Below are 14,076 nucleotides of genomic sequence, written 5' to 3'. Positions count from 1 at the left end.
AAAGATGAGAGAAGCTGCCTTTTGAATTCGTCCCTAGGCTGCCGAATTAAAAGCGGACAGGAAATCAATCCGGGCTGGCAAAGCTGCCTGGTCTGCGTAAAAGGCGGTGAAACCCTATATTGTAGGCATGTTCTCGTCTTCTGGCCTCAACATTAGGTTCAACGTATCGGATGATCAGCACCGCTCCTATTGTCTGATAATGGTTCTGCTATTCCCACTAACACCTCCTCTGGACCATCCTTTGTTATGTTATTGCCCGATTACCACCCACTTTGGCTTTCTCCATTGTGCCATGTATTATTTATATCACTCCTGCGTTCCGCTGTTACATATACGTTCCCATTTGACCTTTATCGCTGCGTATTTTTTCCAGGCGCTATTTTTGTTGAAAACATCTGTAATCTTTAACTTTTTCCTGAAATGTCGGAATGATTATCCGACAGAACGTGAAACCGGATTCTTCCTCCACAAAATCTGCACGACCTGCCGAGTTTTACATATTTATCTGTTTTTATTCATTCTATTTCCGGGTCCCTTTTAAGGGGATTTGCTGTCTGTCCGAGCTCATTCTCTGTCTCTTTAAAATGGTGTGCTATCAGACCGTCCTCATTCTGTGTCTGTTTAAAAGGGATGTGCTGTCTGTCCCGGATTTCCAATTTCAAATTTCAAAACCTGCCTTTGGAGGTTAAGGAATTTTAGTTTGTTTGTATTTTTGTATAAGCTAGAGAGTGTGCAAACGTGCAGTGCGATCTTACTGTCATGTGAGAAAAATGCATTACATGCAACTTGAAACAGTACTGATTTGATTGAACACTTCTTCGTGGACTCTCTGACGGTAGAAGAATCTGCTGAGGAATTGTGCTATTCCACATCTGAAAGAAGGGCAAATACACAAGTTAGAAATATAGCGATTTTAGGCCGGGCTTGCGTGTGGGCTGTGTGACATGACGACATCCTCCATCCTTATTTGCAAATTCAAATCAAATCAAACCAATACAAGACATGACTGACTGACTGACTTTGTTTATACATGTATATATATATCTATGTGCATATTTTTATATAATCCCAAATTTTTAACTTCAAAAATAAATATGCTTTTTCTGTTCTGCCTGCGCTGCGCTCTCTTACATTTGACGTCTTTCACAGCACAAGCAGCTGCTGTCAGATCCATTGGAAAGACACACGCGACTTGAAAAGATCGCCCTTGTCGCCAACATCTTCCCTCATGGCTTGTCTTCCACCATGGGGTTACTGTGTTTGGGTAGTTATTGACTGCACCTCTCATATCCAATGGAATTCTTATAGTTACACAGCATTCGTTCAATAAAAAAATACATAGATTATGAATCAGTTATTTATTTCATTAAAAAAACTCAAATTCAATTTTTTTTAATACAATTTAAATGCATTTATTTTCATAAAAAGTTAAATATTTATATATTTCAGACTGGGCTGGTTTTACGTCCCTCCCTCCCTCCTTCCTGCCTGTCTATCACCTGTGGCTTCAATAACAGTCTTTGCCCTGCGTGGTCCTGAGCCCCACTGCACAATTGCCTTCAGGGATGTTCGAAATCTCACTTTATTCTTTTAAAAGAGAATTGCTGTCATTCAAGGGTCATTCTGCATCTGGGTAAAAGGGATGTCCTTGCAGCCCCGGATCATTCTGTGTTAGTTTGAACGGGCTGGTTGTCAGTTCCGGTTCATAATCTTTCCTTTGAAACTGGTTTTCTCATAAACCCGGGTCATCCTGTATAGTTTGAGAAGGAGTATCATTTCAGCTGCAATGACCGAATTGTTAAACTGTTGTGTTTCAATTTACATTGGGCTTGCCTGCGCCGGCGCGCACCCAGATCGCCGTGCATCTGTTCATTCACTCGAAATATGCTCATCTTTTCCGAAATCCAGTCCTTGATGTTGCAGTTGCCGCGAATCTGCTGGCAATATGCACAATAACACAATAGATGGTGTTGGCAGAGACCGCGTGGCCTAATGGATAAGGCGGCTGATTTCAATTATAACCGCGAAGTTATCAGAAGATTGAAAGTTCGAATCGTGACGCGGTCACCATAACATGCTTTAGTGAAATTTTACATTCTTTGTTGTGATTCTGCTAAGAAACCAACCATCTCTTCCAGTCACTCACCTGAAGTGAAGGAAGGCTGTTTGCCTCAAGAATCTGATGGCATGTTTTCATCATTGTCGATCTGCATGCATTGGCAGAGCAAGCTGTGAAGTGGACTTTGTTGCACATTATTTCTCTTTGGATACAAAAAGCAGGAGATTGAATGGATGAGGGTGTATTAAAGCAGTGCAGAGATGACCGAGAGGTTAAGGCAATGGACTGCTGATCCATTGTGCTCTGAACGCATATGTTCGAATCCCGTTGTCGTTGGCTTACAGTTTTGACCTCGTTTTGTCAATCACATTGAACCTCATCGCCAAATTCCCCTTTCAATTACAAGGATGCTGTACTTTCCTCATGTCATGTCTCAAATTAATAATATATTCGTCAAAAGGAGAACAGTTGCAGTACAATGGCGAGCGGCACTAATTCGACAGGTATCTGAGAGACAGCACATGCACGATGGGCCATAATATCATTTCTCACCACCGTCAGAATCTGAGAGCTGCGCTTTTCACTGTCGGCGGCGCGTTGGTCCACGGTTATGATTCTCCGTTCGGAATGATCACATTTGAAATGCGAGAGTTCACGGGCCAAATCCCGGACGAACCCGGCCATGTTTTACTCATCCGACAGAACGTGAAACCTACTTCTTCCTCCACAGAATCTGCACGACCTGCCGAGTTTTACATATTTATCTGCTTTTCGTCATTCTATTTCCGTGTTCCTTTTAAGGGGATGTGCTGTCTGTCCGAGATCATTCTCTGTCTGTTTAAAATTGTGTGCTATCTGTCCCGCATCATTCTGTGTCTGTTTAAAAGGGATGTGCTGTCGATCCCGGATTTCCAATTTCAAATTTCAAAAACTGCCTTTGTAGGGTGCAGGAATATTAGTTTGTTTGTGTGTTTGTTAAGCTAGAGTGTGTGCAAACGTGCTGTGCGATCTTACTGTCATGTGAGAAAAATGCATTACATGCAATTTGAAAACGTACTGATTTGATTGAACACTCCTTCGTGGACTCTCTGACGGTAGAAGAATCTGCTGTGGGATTTTCCTGTTCCACATCTGAAAGAAGGGAAAATACACAAGTTAGAAATATAGCGATTTTTGCCAGAGCTTGCGTGTGGGCTGTGTGATATGATCCCATCCTCCATCGTTATTTTCAAATTCAAATCAAATCAAACCAAGACAAGACAAGTCATGACTGACTGATTGACTTTGTTTATACATGTATAAATATGAATATATTTATATGTAATTCCAAATTTTGAACTTCCAAAAGAAATATGCTTTTTCTGTTCCGCCGGCACCGGGCTCTATTACATTTGACCTCTTTCAGAGCACAAGAGCTGCTGTCAGATCCAGCAGAAAGACACACGCGACTTTAAAAGATCGCCTTTGTCGCCCACAACTTCGCGAGTGGCTTGTCTTCCAAAATGGGCTTACTGTGTTTGGGTATTGATTGATTGCACTCCTCATTTCCAATGAAATTCTTCCCGTCAAACAGACTTCCTTCAATCAAAAAATATATAGATTATGAATCAATTATTTATTTATTTAAAACAACTCAAATTCAATTTTTTGAATACATATTTAAATGCATGTATTTTCGTAAAATGTTAAATATATATATATTTCAGTCTGGGCTGGTTTTACGTCCCTCCCTCCTTCCTGGCTGTGGCTTCCATAACTGTCTCTGCCCCACCTGGACCCGAGGCCGAATACACAATTGCCTTCAGGGATGATAGAAATCTCACTTTATTCTTTTAAAAAAGAACTGCTGTCAGTCATGGGTCATTCTGCATCTGGGTAAAAGGGATGACCTTGCAGTCCCCGATCATTCTGTGTCTGTTTAAACGGGCTGCTTGTCAGTTCCGGTTCAGCACATGGGATTGGGTGTAGTGTGCTGACATGGATTGAGAAATGCTTGTCAGACAGGAAGCAAAGAGTAGGAGTAAATGGGTACTTTTCAGAATGTCAGGCTGTGACGAGTGGGATACCGCAATGTTCTGTGCTGTGGCCCCAGCTGTTTACACTGTTCATTAATGATTTAGACGAGGGGATTAAATGTAGTATCTCCAAATTTGCGGAAGACACTAAGTTGGGTGGCAGTGTGAGCTGCAAGGTGGATGCTATGTGGCTGCAGAGTGACTTGGATAGGTTAGGTGAGTGGGCGAATGAATGGCAGATGAAGTATAATGTGGATAAATGTGAGGTTATCCACTTTGGTGGTTAAAACAGAGAGACATACTATTATCTGAATGGTGACAGATTAGGAAAAGGGAAGGTGCAACGAGACCTGGGTTTCATGGTCCATCAGTCATTGAAGTTTGGCATGCAGGTACAGCAGGTGGTTAAAACAGCAAATGGCATGTTGGCCTTCATAGCGAGACATTTGTGTTCAGGGGCAGGGAGGTGTTGCTACAGTTGTACAGGGCCTTGGTGAGGCCACACCTGGTGTATTGTACACAGTTTTGGTCTCCTAACTTGAGGAAGGACATTCTTGCTATTGAGGGAGTGCAGCGAAGATTCACCAGACTGATTCCCGGAATGGTGCGACTGACCTTTCAAGAAAGATTAATCAACTGGGCTTGTATTCACTGGAGTTCAGAAGAATGAGAGGGCACCTCATAGAAACTTTTAAAATTCTGACGGGGTTAGTCAGGTTAGATACAGGAAGAATGTTCCCAATGTTGGGGAAGTCCAGAACCAGGGGTCACAATCTAAGGATAAGGGGTAAGCCATTTAGGACCGAGATGAGGAGAAACGTCTTCAACCAGAGAATGGTGAACCTGTGGAATTCTCTACCACAGAAAGTATTTGAGGCCAATTCACTTAATATATTCAAAAGGGAGTTAGATGAAGTCCTTACCACTCGGGGGATCAAGTGGTATGGCGTGAAAGCAGGAAGGGGGTACTGAAGTTTCATGTTCCGCCATGAACTCATTGAATGGCGGTGCGGGCTAGAAGGGCTGAATGGCCTGCTCCTGCACTTATTTTCTTTGTTTCTATGTTTCTATAATCTTTCCCTTTGAAACGGATTTTCTCATAAACCCGGGTCATCCTGTCTTGTTTTAGAAGGAGTATGATTTCAGCTGCAATGACCGAATTGTTAAATTGCTGTGCTCCAATTTACATTGGGTTTGCCTGCGCCGGTGCGCACCCAGATCGCCGTGAATCTGTTCATTCACTCGAAATATGCTCATCTTTTCCTCAATCCATTCCTTGATATTGCAGTTGCATCCAATCTGCGCCCAATATACACAATAGCACAGTGGATGGCATTGGCAGAGGCCGCGTGGCCTAATGGATAAGGCATCTGACTTGGATTATAAACGCGAGGTTATCAGAAGATTGCAGGTTTGAATCCGGCCGCGGTCAACTAAGCTTGCTGCGTTTCTTCCAGTCACTCACCTCAAGTCAAGGAAGGCTGTTTGCTGAAAGAATCTCTCACGACACGTTTTCATCATTGTCGATCTGCATGCACGGGCAGAGCAAGCTGTGAAGTGGACTTTTTTGCACGTTATTTTTGTTTGCATACAAAAAGCAGGAGATTGCATCGCTGACGATGTGTTAAACAAGAGACGAGGTGGCCGAGAGCTGAAGGCGATGGACTGATAATGGGCTCTGCGCAATGGATTTGAATCCCATTCTCGTCGTCGTTGTCTGACAGCTTTGACCTTCCTGGTCGTTTTGTCATTCACATTTAACCTCATCGCCAAATTTCCCTTTTACTCGCAAGGATGCTGTACTTTGCTCATGTCATGTCTCAAATTAATAATATATTCGTCAAAAGGATAACATTTGCAGGACTATGGAGAGGGTGACGAATTAGATAGTTCTCTGAGGGACAGCACAAACACGATGGGCCGAATATTTTTTCTCACTACCGTCAGAATCTGAGAGCTACACGCCTTACTGTCGGCGGCTCGTTGGTCAAGTGCGATGGTTTTTGCTTTCGGATGATCACATTTGATATGTGAGAGGTTCGCGGACGAGCCCCACCATTTGTTACTCAAAGTTCCATTTCTCACAGCCAGTCGACATGTGAGAAAACAGACATATTTCACATTAAAACGTGTGATTTTGCGTCGATGTTCCCACAGCATACAAATCCCAGAGCAAAGATTTAATCCCATTCCCACTGAATACTGCGGACAGACATGGTCACCTTGGTAATGGAATGGTCATTCTGTCATCACTTTCTAAACAATAGCACACAAGACAATGGGTCATCAATAAATGGTAACTGAATTAAACACTCTGAAATTACTTTGTAAATAATAGGAAATAAAATGCTGGATAATAGCTGGTGCAGAAAGTAGCTTATCTCTCGCAAAGATTAAGAATGATGTGTTTTGTTTACACACACACGCACATAGCAACGACTCTGTGCCTTTTTTTCAGTTGTTCTACTTAACCTGATGCAATTTATTTCTTAGGACTTTAGTAACCTGCGGGAAGCCATTCGGCGGTGTTTGCTGTTTCAGTATCTTAAGAGGTTGCGCGCCGTTGCTCCTCCCACTGCCCGGGGGAATGGGGCACTATTTAAAGGGACAGGGACTCTCATTTCTCTGCCTATTTATACTTGAAGGATCAGTCCAGTTTATCTCAGAGTGTTGGCGGACTTCACGAACAGAGCTCCGATTAACATTCGCTCCCTTCTGTATTGTCCTGTCATTGTAAAGCTGTCTATTCCAGTGACTTGAGCCTTTCTAAAATGGAACATTGTTTTTATAATCCATTTGACTTGCTTGTTTAATTGGGAAAAATTTCAGAATTATGCAGTGTGACGAAGGTTTTGTTTAAAGGTGGAGTATAATGTGTTTCAAAATATTCTTTCCAACCATCCCTCAACCCCCCAAATTTTAGAACAATCTGCAATACTGACTGGGAAGTTCCCAAGTTCGGTCCTTGGTCTGGGCTGTTAGTTGATCTCAGCCAAGGCAGCAGTTCAGGGGTTATAATTGTCCTCAGTACCACTGGGCTAAGTATGAGTTAAAATTAGCCACTAGCCTTGCTCTTGGTACTGATCCAGTGACATCAATTGGAAGGTCTGTGGATGTCATTTGGAGGTAGGATTGGATTCGGCTTTGATGCCTACCACGGTGGAAATCCTGCTGACACTCTCTGAGTCGACTGTTGGTGAAGCACCAGAGCTTAACAAATTTCTGTGGAATTGCACCCAGCCAGATTTAGCACTTCCTGGAGAAAGTAAATCGCAGTTGATTTTATACCGTAAGGATGGAGGGAGACTGTCTAGAATAAGGCTTTTGCATCTTGGAGGGACAGAGGCGACAGAATGTCCTATATAATCTAGATTTGTCTATTCTGAATTTATATCCTGTACTTAAAGTAACAACTTTTGTAACCTACATTTGCAGGGTATTAGAATGGGAGGATCTGCAGCTTGGTAACTCAAACCAAACATCACATCAAGATTTGAGAGATTCACCAGATTCATCAGGATCACCTTATCATCAGCCTTTGGAAAAACACCAATCACAGCGGTGAGAAACAGGACACATGTTCTGTGTGTGGATAGAACGTCAACCATTCGTCAACCTCCGAGACTCGTGTGCCCAGCTGACGAAACACTGCAAATGTGGGAACTGTGGGAATGGATGCAGATGGGCGTCGGGTGGAAACACATCAGGGAGAGGCCATTTACCAGCTGAGTGTGGAAAGAGATTCAGTCTCTCATCTCACCAACTGACATTCGAGGACTTAGATAACAGACTTTCTCCTGTGAATATAGAGCTGTGTTATTGGGCCATGATGTTTTTACTTGTTCATCTAGTTGACTGTAAACCTTTGCCAATTAGTTGATGTGTTCAGTTTATTGTAGATATTTAAAAAAATACATTTCCTAAGTGGTTTCAAATTTAAATTGAAACCAGCTTTGCAGGTGTGATACTCCATTCACACATTGAAGGTGAGAGAGATGCTGTGGACACACGAAAATTCCAGTATCGGTAAGAGATTAACAGACTGGAATTTGTGTTTAATGATCCAGGGCGTGTTAGCTATCCCGACTCTGGACATCAATGCACTCTTGACGGTATGGGGAACTGGGACTTGTCCTGAGAGTAACCAAAGGTCTGAGAACTGATACAATCTACAGTTAGAAACGAGTAAAGGCGCAAAATGAAGCAGTCGATAACAAGACATCAATTTGTTTCCTCTTATCATGGAGACATCAAGTATCGACACACTGTGTTATTTGAATTATCAAAAAATAAACTCCAGCCCAGTTTTATGGGTGATTAATATCAGCAGAAACAAATGCCAACTCACAGAATGAACACGATTCAGTTAGGATGTGATTAACAGCAGTAATGACAGTAGAACCCAACCCCTGCAGCCACTTTCGAACTCGCAATACAAATGACTGTGTAAATCCCTTCCCACACTTCCCCAGTGCAAACTCGCTGGAGTTTCAGCAGATCAGATCACTGAGTGAAACCTTGGCCATACACAGAGCAGGTGAATTGTCTCTCCCCAGTGTGACTGCGATGATGGATTTCTAGATCAGACGGGAAACTGAATCCCTCCCTACAGTCTCCACATTCCATGATTTCTCCATGGAGCAGGTGTCCTTATGTCTCTCCAGGTTGGACGATCAGTTGAAGTTTCGACCACACATAGAACACATGTAGTTTCTCCCCGCTGTGAATGGTACGATGCTTTTCAGGCTGTGTAACTGGTTGAAGCTCTTTCCACAGTCAGTACACTGGAATATTCTCACGCGGAAAGGTTATGTGTGTCTCACTGATGTTTGAAATATTTTTCCACAGACAGAACTGAAAAATGTTTCTCCTTCCACATTCAAAGGCAGATGGTATTTATCATTTCCAGTTTACATGGTTGGGTAAGTACGCAAAGTGAGAATAAAATAAATGAGCTGCTGATTTTCTCTGCTGATCACTGAGCATTTTGTGCTGGCCCAATAGGGTGAACCCGGTCTGGCCCAATAGTGTGAGCCCGGGCTGACCCAAGGAGATGAGACTGTGTTGGCCCATTAGGGTGAGGCTGGCCTGGCCCAATAGGGTTAGCTTGGGCTGGTCTGACACAATAGGGTGAGGCGTGCTGGTCCAGGTTCAACAGACAACTATCAGAACAACAAGGCTCCCTTTCAGGGGCCACTGAGCTGGACATAAACATGTGACCAATCAAACTGACAGACATCCTGAAGCCCCGCCCACCCTTTGTCCCTGCACAAAGGACCGTGCATGTGCCATGAGACCGCCCTGACCAATATGGCGGGGCTGAGCACGCTCCCACCACCTGGGGAAACAGTTTTACTCGTTGGAGTTCGAAGGATGAGGGGTGATCTTATAGAAACATTTAAAATAAGGAAAGGGATGGACAAGATAGAGGCGGAGAGGTTGTTTCCACTGGTCGGGGAGACTAGCACTAGGGGGCACAGCCTCAAAATACGGGGGAGCCAATTTAAAATCGAGTTGAGAAGGAATTTCTTCTCCCAAAGGGTTGTGAATCTGTGTAATTCTCTGCCCAAGGAAGCAGTTGAGGCTAGCTGATTGAATGTATTCAAGTCACAGATAGATAGATTTTTAACCAATAAGGAAATTAAGGGTTACGGGGAGCGGGCGGGTAAGTGGAGCTGAATCCAAGACCAGATCAGCCATGATCGTGTTGAATGGCGGAGCAGGCTCGAGGGGGTAGATGGCCTACTCTTGTTCCTAATTCTTATGTTCTTATGTTCTTATTAGTTACTGCCAAGAAAGGCACCAAGAAAACGGTCACTAAAACACCACCGAAGAGCGGCAAGAAGCGCAGAAAGTCGAGGAACGAGAGTTACCCCATTTACATCTACAAAGTGATGAAGCAGGTTCACCCCGACACTGGCATATCCTCCAAGGCCATGGGCATCATGAACTCGGTTGTGAACGATATTTTGGAGCGTATCGCTGGTGAGGCTTCCTGCCTGGCCCATTACAACGAGCACCGCACCATCAGCTCCTAGGAGATCCAGACCGCCGTGCACCTGCTGCTGCCCGGGGAACTGGCCAATCACGCTGTGTCGGAAGGGAGAAAGGTGGTGACCAAATACACCAGCTCCAAGTCAAACTGCACGCTGTCCTAAGAGAACAAACCCAAACACAACGGCTCTTTTAAGAGCCACCCACAACCTCTCTGAAAGAGCTGCACAAACCCATCAACCTTTAAACTTAACTCACTAATTATTTCCTGAACAATTGTGTGAAAACCTTTGGAGTTCCAGCTGTAGATTTAGTTTTGAATTTTCAGATAATAAGCTTCACTCTCAGACCTGTTCATTTACACCGCCTGCCGAATTAAAAGCATGTTTAGTGGCTGAGACTCAGATTTCAATCACACATTCGCTCCCGCAAGTACTTGTCAAATTTATTGTTCAATTCCTGTTGTGTCAGTCCGTTTATTAACCCGGCACTCCCCGCAGTATAACAATCCAGAAAGGGAGTTCTTATATCGATTATAACTGGGGCAGTTTGAACACTCTGTCTGATATGTCCTTACTGTACAGTATAAATGCACACGAGACCCATACTTGAGAGAAGGTCACTCTGTGGTCAGTAACATTTATTAGCCAGCACTGAAGTGATGATAATGGGTGGAGCTTCCCCTTTTATACCTGAAATCCAGGTTAGGAGTGTCTTCCACAAGTGCACCTCCTTATGTTCAATGTTCTCACGGTGTACAACTTAGGTCAGTTTATACATGGGTTACAATGACAGTTGAATATATGATATCACCTCTCCCAAAGTCTTATTGGGATCATTGGTTAAGTCTCTCTGGTGGTTTACGCTCCATTGCAGAGCGCCTGAGTTGGGGCTCCAGTTATTGGGCGTTGGCCTGAGTGTCTGCTGTTTGTGGTGCCTCAGGCCTGTCCGGACTGCCCACAGTGACTGGGCTCTCCTCCGCTTGATTCCGATATTCAGTCACCTGTGGAGGAATGAACTCGATATCGTGTTCTTCCTCTGCTTCTTCTATGGGGTTGTTGAACCCTATTTTTGTTTAATCCACGTGTTTGCGGCAGATTTGTCCATTGGTAAGTTTAACTATCAGATTCCTATTACCCTCTTTGGCAATCAAAGTGCCTGATAGTTGTTTAAGCCCTGCAGCGTAGTTGAGGACAAAGACAGAGTAATTGACATCAATACATCGCGCCCTCACATTCCCGTCATGGAAGTCACATTGTGACTGGTGCCTGCTCTCAACAATTTCTTTCATGGTGGGGTGTATAATGGATAACCTGGTTTTGAGTGTCCTTTTCATTGGCAGCTCTGCGAGTGGAACCCCTGTGAGCGAGTGTGGTCGGGATCTATTGGACAACAGGAGGCGTGATAAGCGGTTTTGTAGTGAACCCCTTGGATTCTGAGCATCCCCTGTTTGATTATCTGCACTGCTCGCTCCACCTGACCATTTGAGGCCCGCTTGAATGGTGCCGTTCTGACATTGTTGATAAAATTTCCTGCCATGAAGTCCTGGAATTCAATGCTTGTAAAGCACGGGCCACTGTCGCTGACCAAGGCGTCCGGTCGACCATTGGCAGAGAACATTGCACGTTGACTTTCTACCTAGGCGGAGGATGTGCTTGAATTGAGAATGTCACACTCGATCCATTTGAAGTATGCCTCCACTGCAACCAAAAACATTTTTTCTCATGAAAGGACCTGCGTAGTCCACATGGATAAATGCCCATGGTTTGGCGGGCCAGGACAAGGGGCGAAGGGGGGACTTCCCTGGGCGCATTGCCCAGCTAGGCACACGTGTTGCATCTGTGAACACAACATTCCAGGTCTGCATCTATCCCTGGCCAAAAAACGTGTGACCTGGCAATTGCCTTCATCATGACAATGCCCGGGTGCTCATTGTGAAGTTCTCTGTTGCACATCTCTCTGCCCATCTGGGGCATGACTGCAAGGTTTCCTCATAGTAGGCAATCGGCCTGAATCGAGGGTTCCTCCTTGCGTCTGTGAAATGTTTTGAATTCCCCAGGGAATGCCCCGTACGTGGCTGCCCAGTCCCCATTAGGACACATTTCTTCACTAAGGCAGTAGTGGGTCTCTATGTGTCCAGATTTTGACCTGACGGGCTGTCACAGGTGAGCCTTCGGTTTTGAAAACATCAACAGCCATGACCATCTGAGCTGCATGCTCGGTTGGCCGCTCGGTGGTGGCTTGTGGGAGCCTGCTGAGTGCATCGGTGCAGTTTTCAGTGTCCGGTCTGTGCTGAATTGTGTAGTCATAGGCGGCTAACGTGAGTGCCCCGTCTGTATGGGGGCCAATGCATTTGCATTTATGGCCTTGTTGTCGGCCAAAAGGGACGGTTGGGGTTTGTGATCTCTCTCCAGCTCGCACTTCCTGCCAAACAGGTACTGGTGCACTTTTTTACCGCATATATCCATGCAAGCGCTTACTTTTCTACCATCCCATAGCCCCGTTCTGCCTGGGACAGACATCTGGAGGCATAAGCTACCGGGTGAAACTAACCATTTGCATTCACATGCTGCAACACACACCTGACCCCATAGGACGACGCATCGCATGTTAAATTATGTTTCTTGCATGGGTCATATAGCGTTAATATATTGTTGGAGCATAAAAAATGTTGCGTTCAATCAGAAGCCCTTTCCTGGCTGTCCCCCCGAGACCCATTCACACCTTTGTGCAGGAGCACATGTCGCGGCTCTAACAGCGTGCTCAATTTGGGAAGAAAGTGACCAAAATAATTCAGGAGCCCCAGGAATGAATGCAACTCCGTCGTGTTACGGGGTCTGTGCGCTCTCTGGATTGCTTCCGTTTTGGACACCGTAGGTCTGATCCCGTCTGCTGCTACCCTCATCCGCAGGAATTCTACCTCTGGAGCTATGAAGATGCACTTCACTTTTTTCAGTCACAGACCTACCTGGCCATCGCAATCGGGGTAAGTTTACCGCCTCGCAGGCCAGAAATGATTTATGGTACATTACAGCAGGCTTTTATAACAGCAAACCTGTTGCACTGTCTGTCGGCAGTGACAAGATTATAACCGACAATGTCTGAGGGTCATTTCTGTTGGGAAACTAACCGCTTAATTGCAGAGATTCAATGCTAATTTAGATCTGGGACAATTGTGATCGACAGAGCATTAACCTGTCCTTACATTGATACTGTGGGTGGCTCGGAAAAGAGCCTTTGGTTTATTAGATTAAATCCTGTCCGCTTTACTTGCTCTTGGATACACTGGTGGTTTTCTTGGGCAGCAACACAGCTTGGATATTAGGCAGCATCCCGCCCTGAGCGATGGTCACCTTTCCCAGCAGCTTGTTGAGCTCCTCGTCGTTGCGGATGGTCAGCTGCAGGTGTCTTGGGATGGTGCGGGTCTTCTTGTTGTCGCGGGCCGCGTGGCCAACCAGCTCCAGGATTTCAGCCGGTCAGATACTCGAGCACAGCAGCCATGTAGACCGGTGCTCCGGCACCCACACGCTCAGCGTCGTTCCCCTTCCAGAGGAGCCTGTTAACACGGCCCACAGGGAACTGCAGTCCGGCCCGGGAGGAGCGAGACTTGGCCTTGGCCCGAGCTTTACCGCCGGTTTTTCATCTTCTGGACATTTCCACAATCGACACGTTCATGGAAAGATTCAGAAACTCCTCCCACATCTGCCTTATACCTTCTGGAGGAATGCAGGGAGAGAACTTGTGATTGGTCACTCTGTCGTGAATTTCATTGGTCCTTTCCGATGACCAATCGCAGCCTGTTTAGCCCACCAAAGAAATCTGGACGGAAATGACTGTTCTCAACAGTCAGTGTTCGAAGGATTTAGAAAATCAAAAATCCCGCCAATATTTGTTAAAATTGCGGATTATGTTAGTAACTTCCAAATTAGCCACATATTTCCAAACATTTTTTGTTTCCCTTTGTCTTAATCCACATTTCACTTGCAAATTCCAGGCTGTTACAATCAG

General features: G+C 44.9%; 1 non-coding gene across 1 annotated transcript; it reads left to right on the top strand.

The window, feature by feature from the left end:
- Nucleotides 1–5,417: 5,417 nt before the first annotated feature.
- On the top strand, nt 5,418–5,506 carry trnap-ugg (transfer RNA proline (anticodon UGG)). Its single transcript is given in 2 exon segments — nt 5,418–5,454; nt 5,471–5,506. It is a non-coding gene; the product is annotated as a tRNA-Pro (tRNA).
- Nucleotides 5,507–14,076: the final 8,570 nt, after the last annotated feature.

The sequence above is a fragment of the Pristiophorus japonicus genome, unplaced genomic scaffold, assembly GCF_044704955.1.
Source record: "Pristiophorus japonicus isolate sPriJap1 unplaced genomic scaffold, sPriJap1.hap1 HAP1_SCAFFOLD_33, whole genome shotgun sequence".
NCBI classification, from domain to species: Eukaryota; Metazoa; Chordata; class Chondrichthyes; family Pristiophoridae; genus Pristiophorus; species Pristiophorus japonicus.
This window is presented reverse-complemented; position numbering and strand designations above follow the sequence as displayed.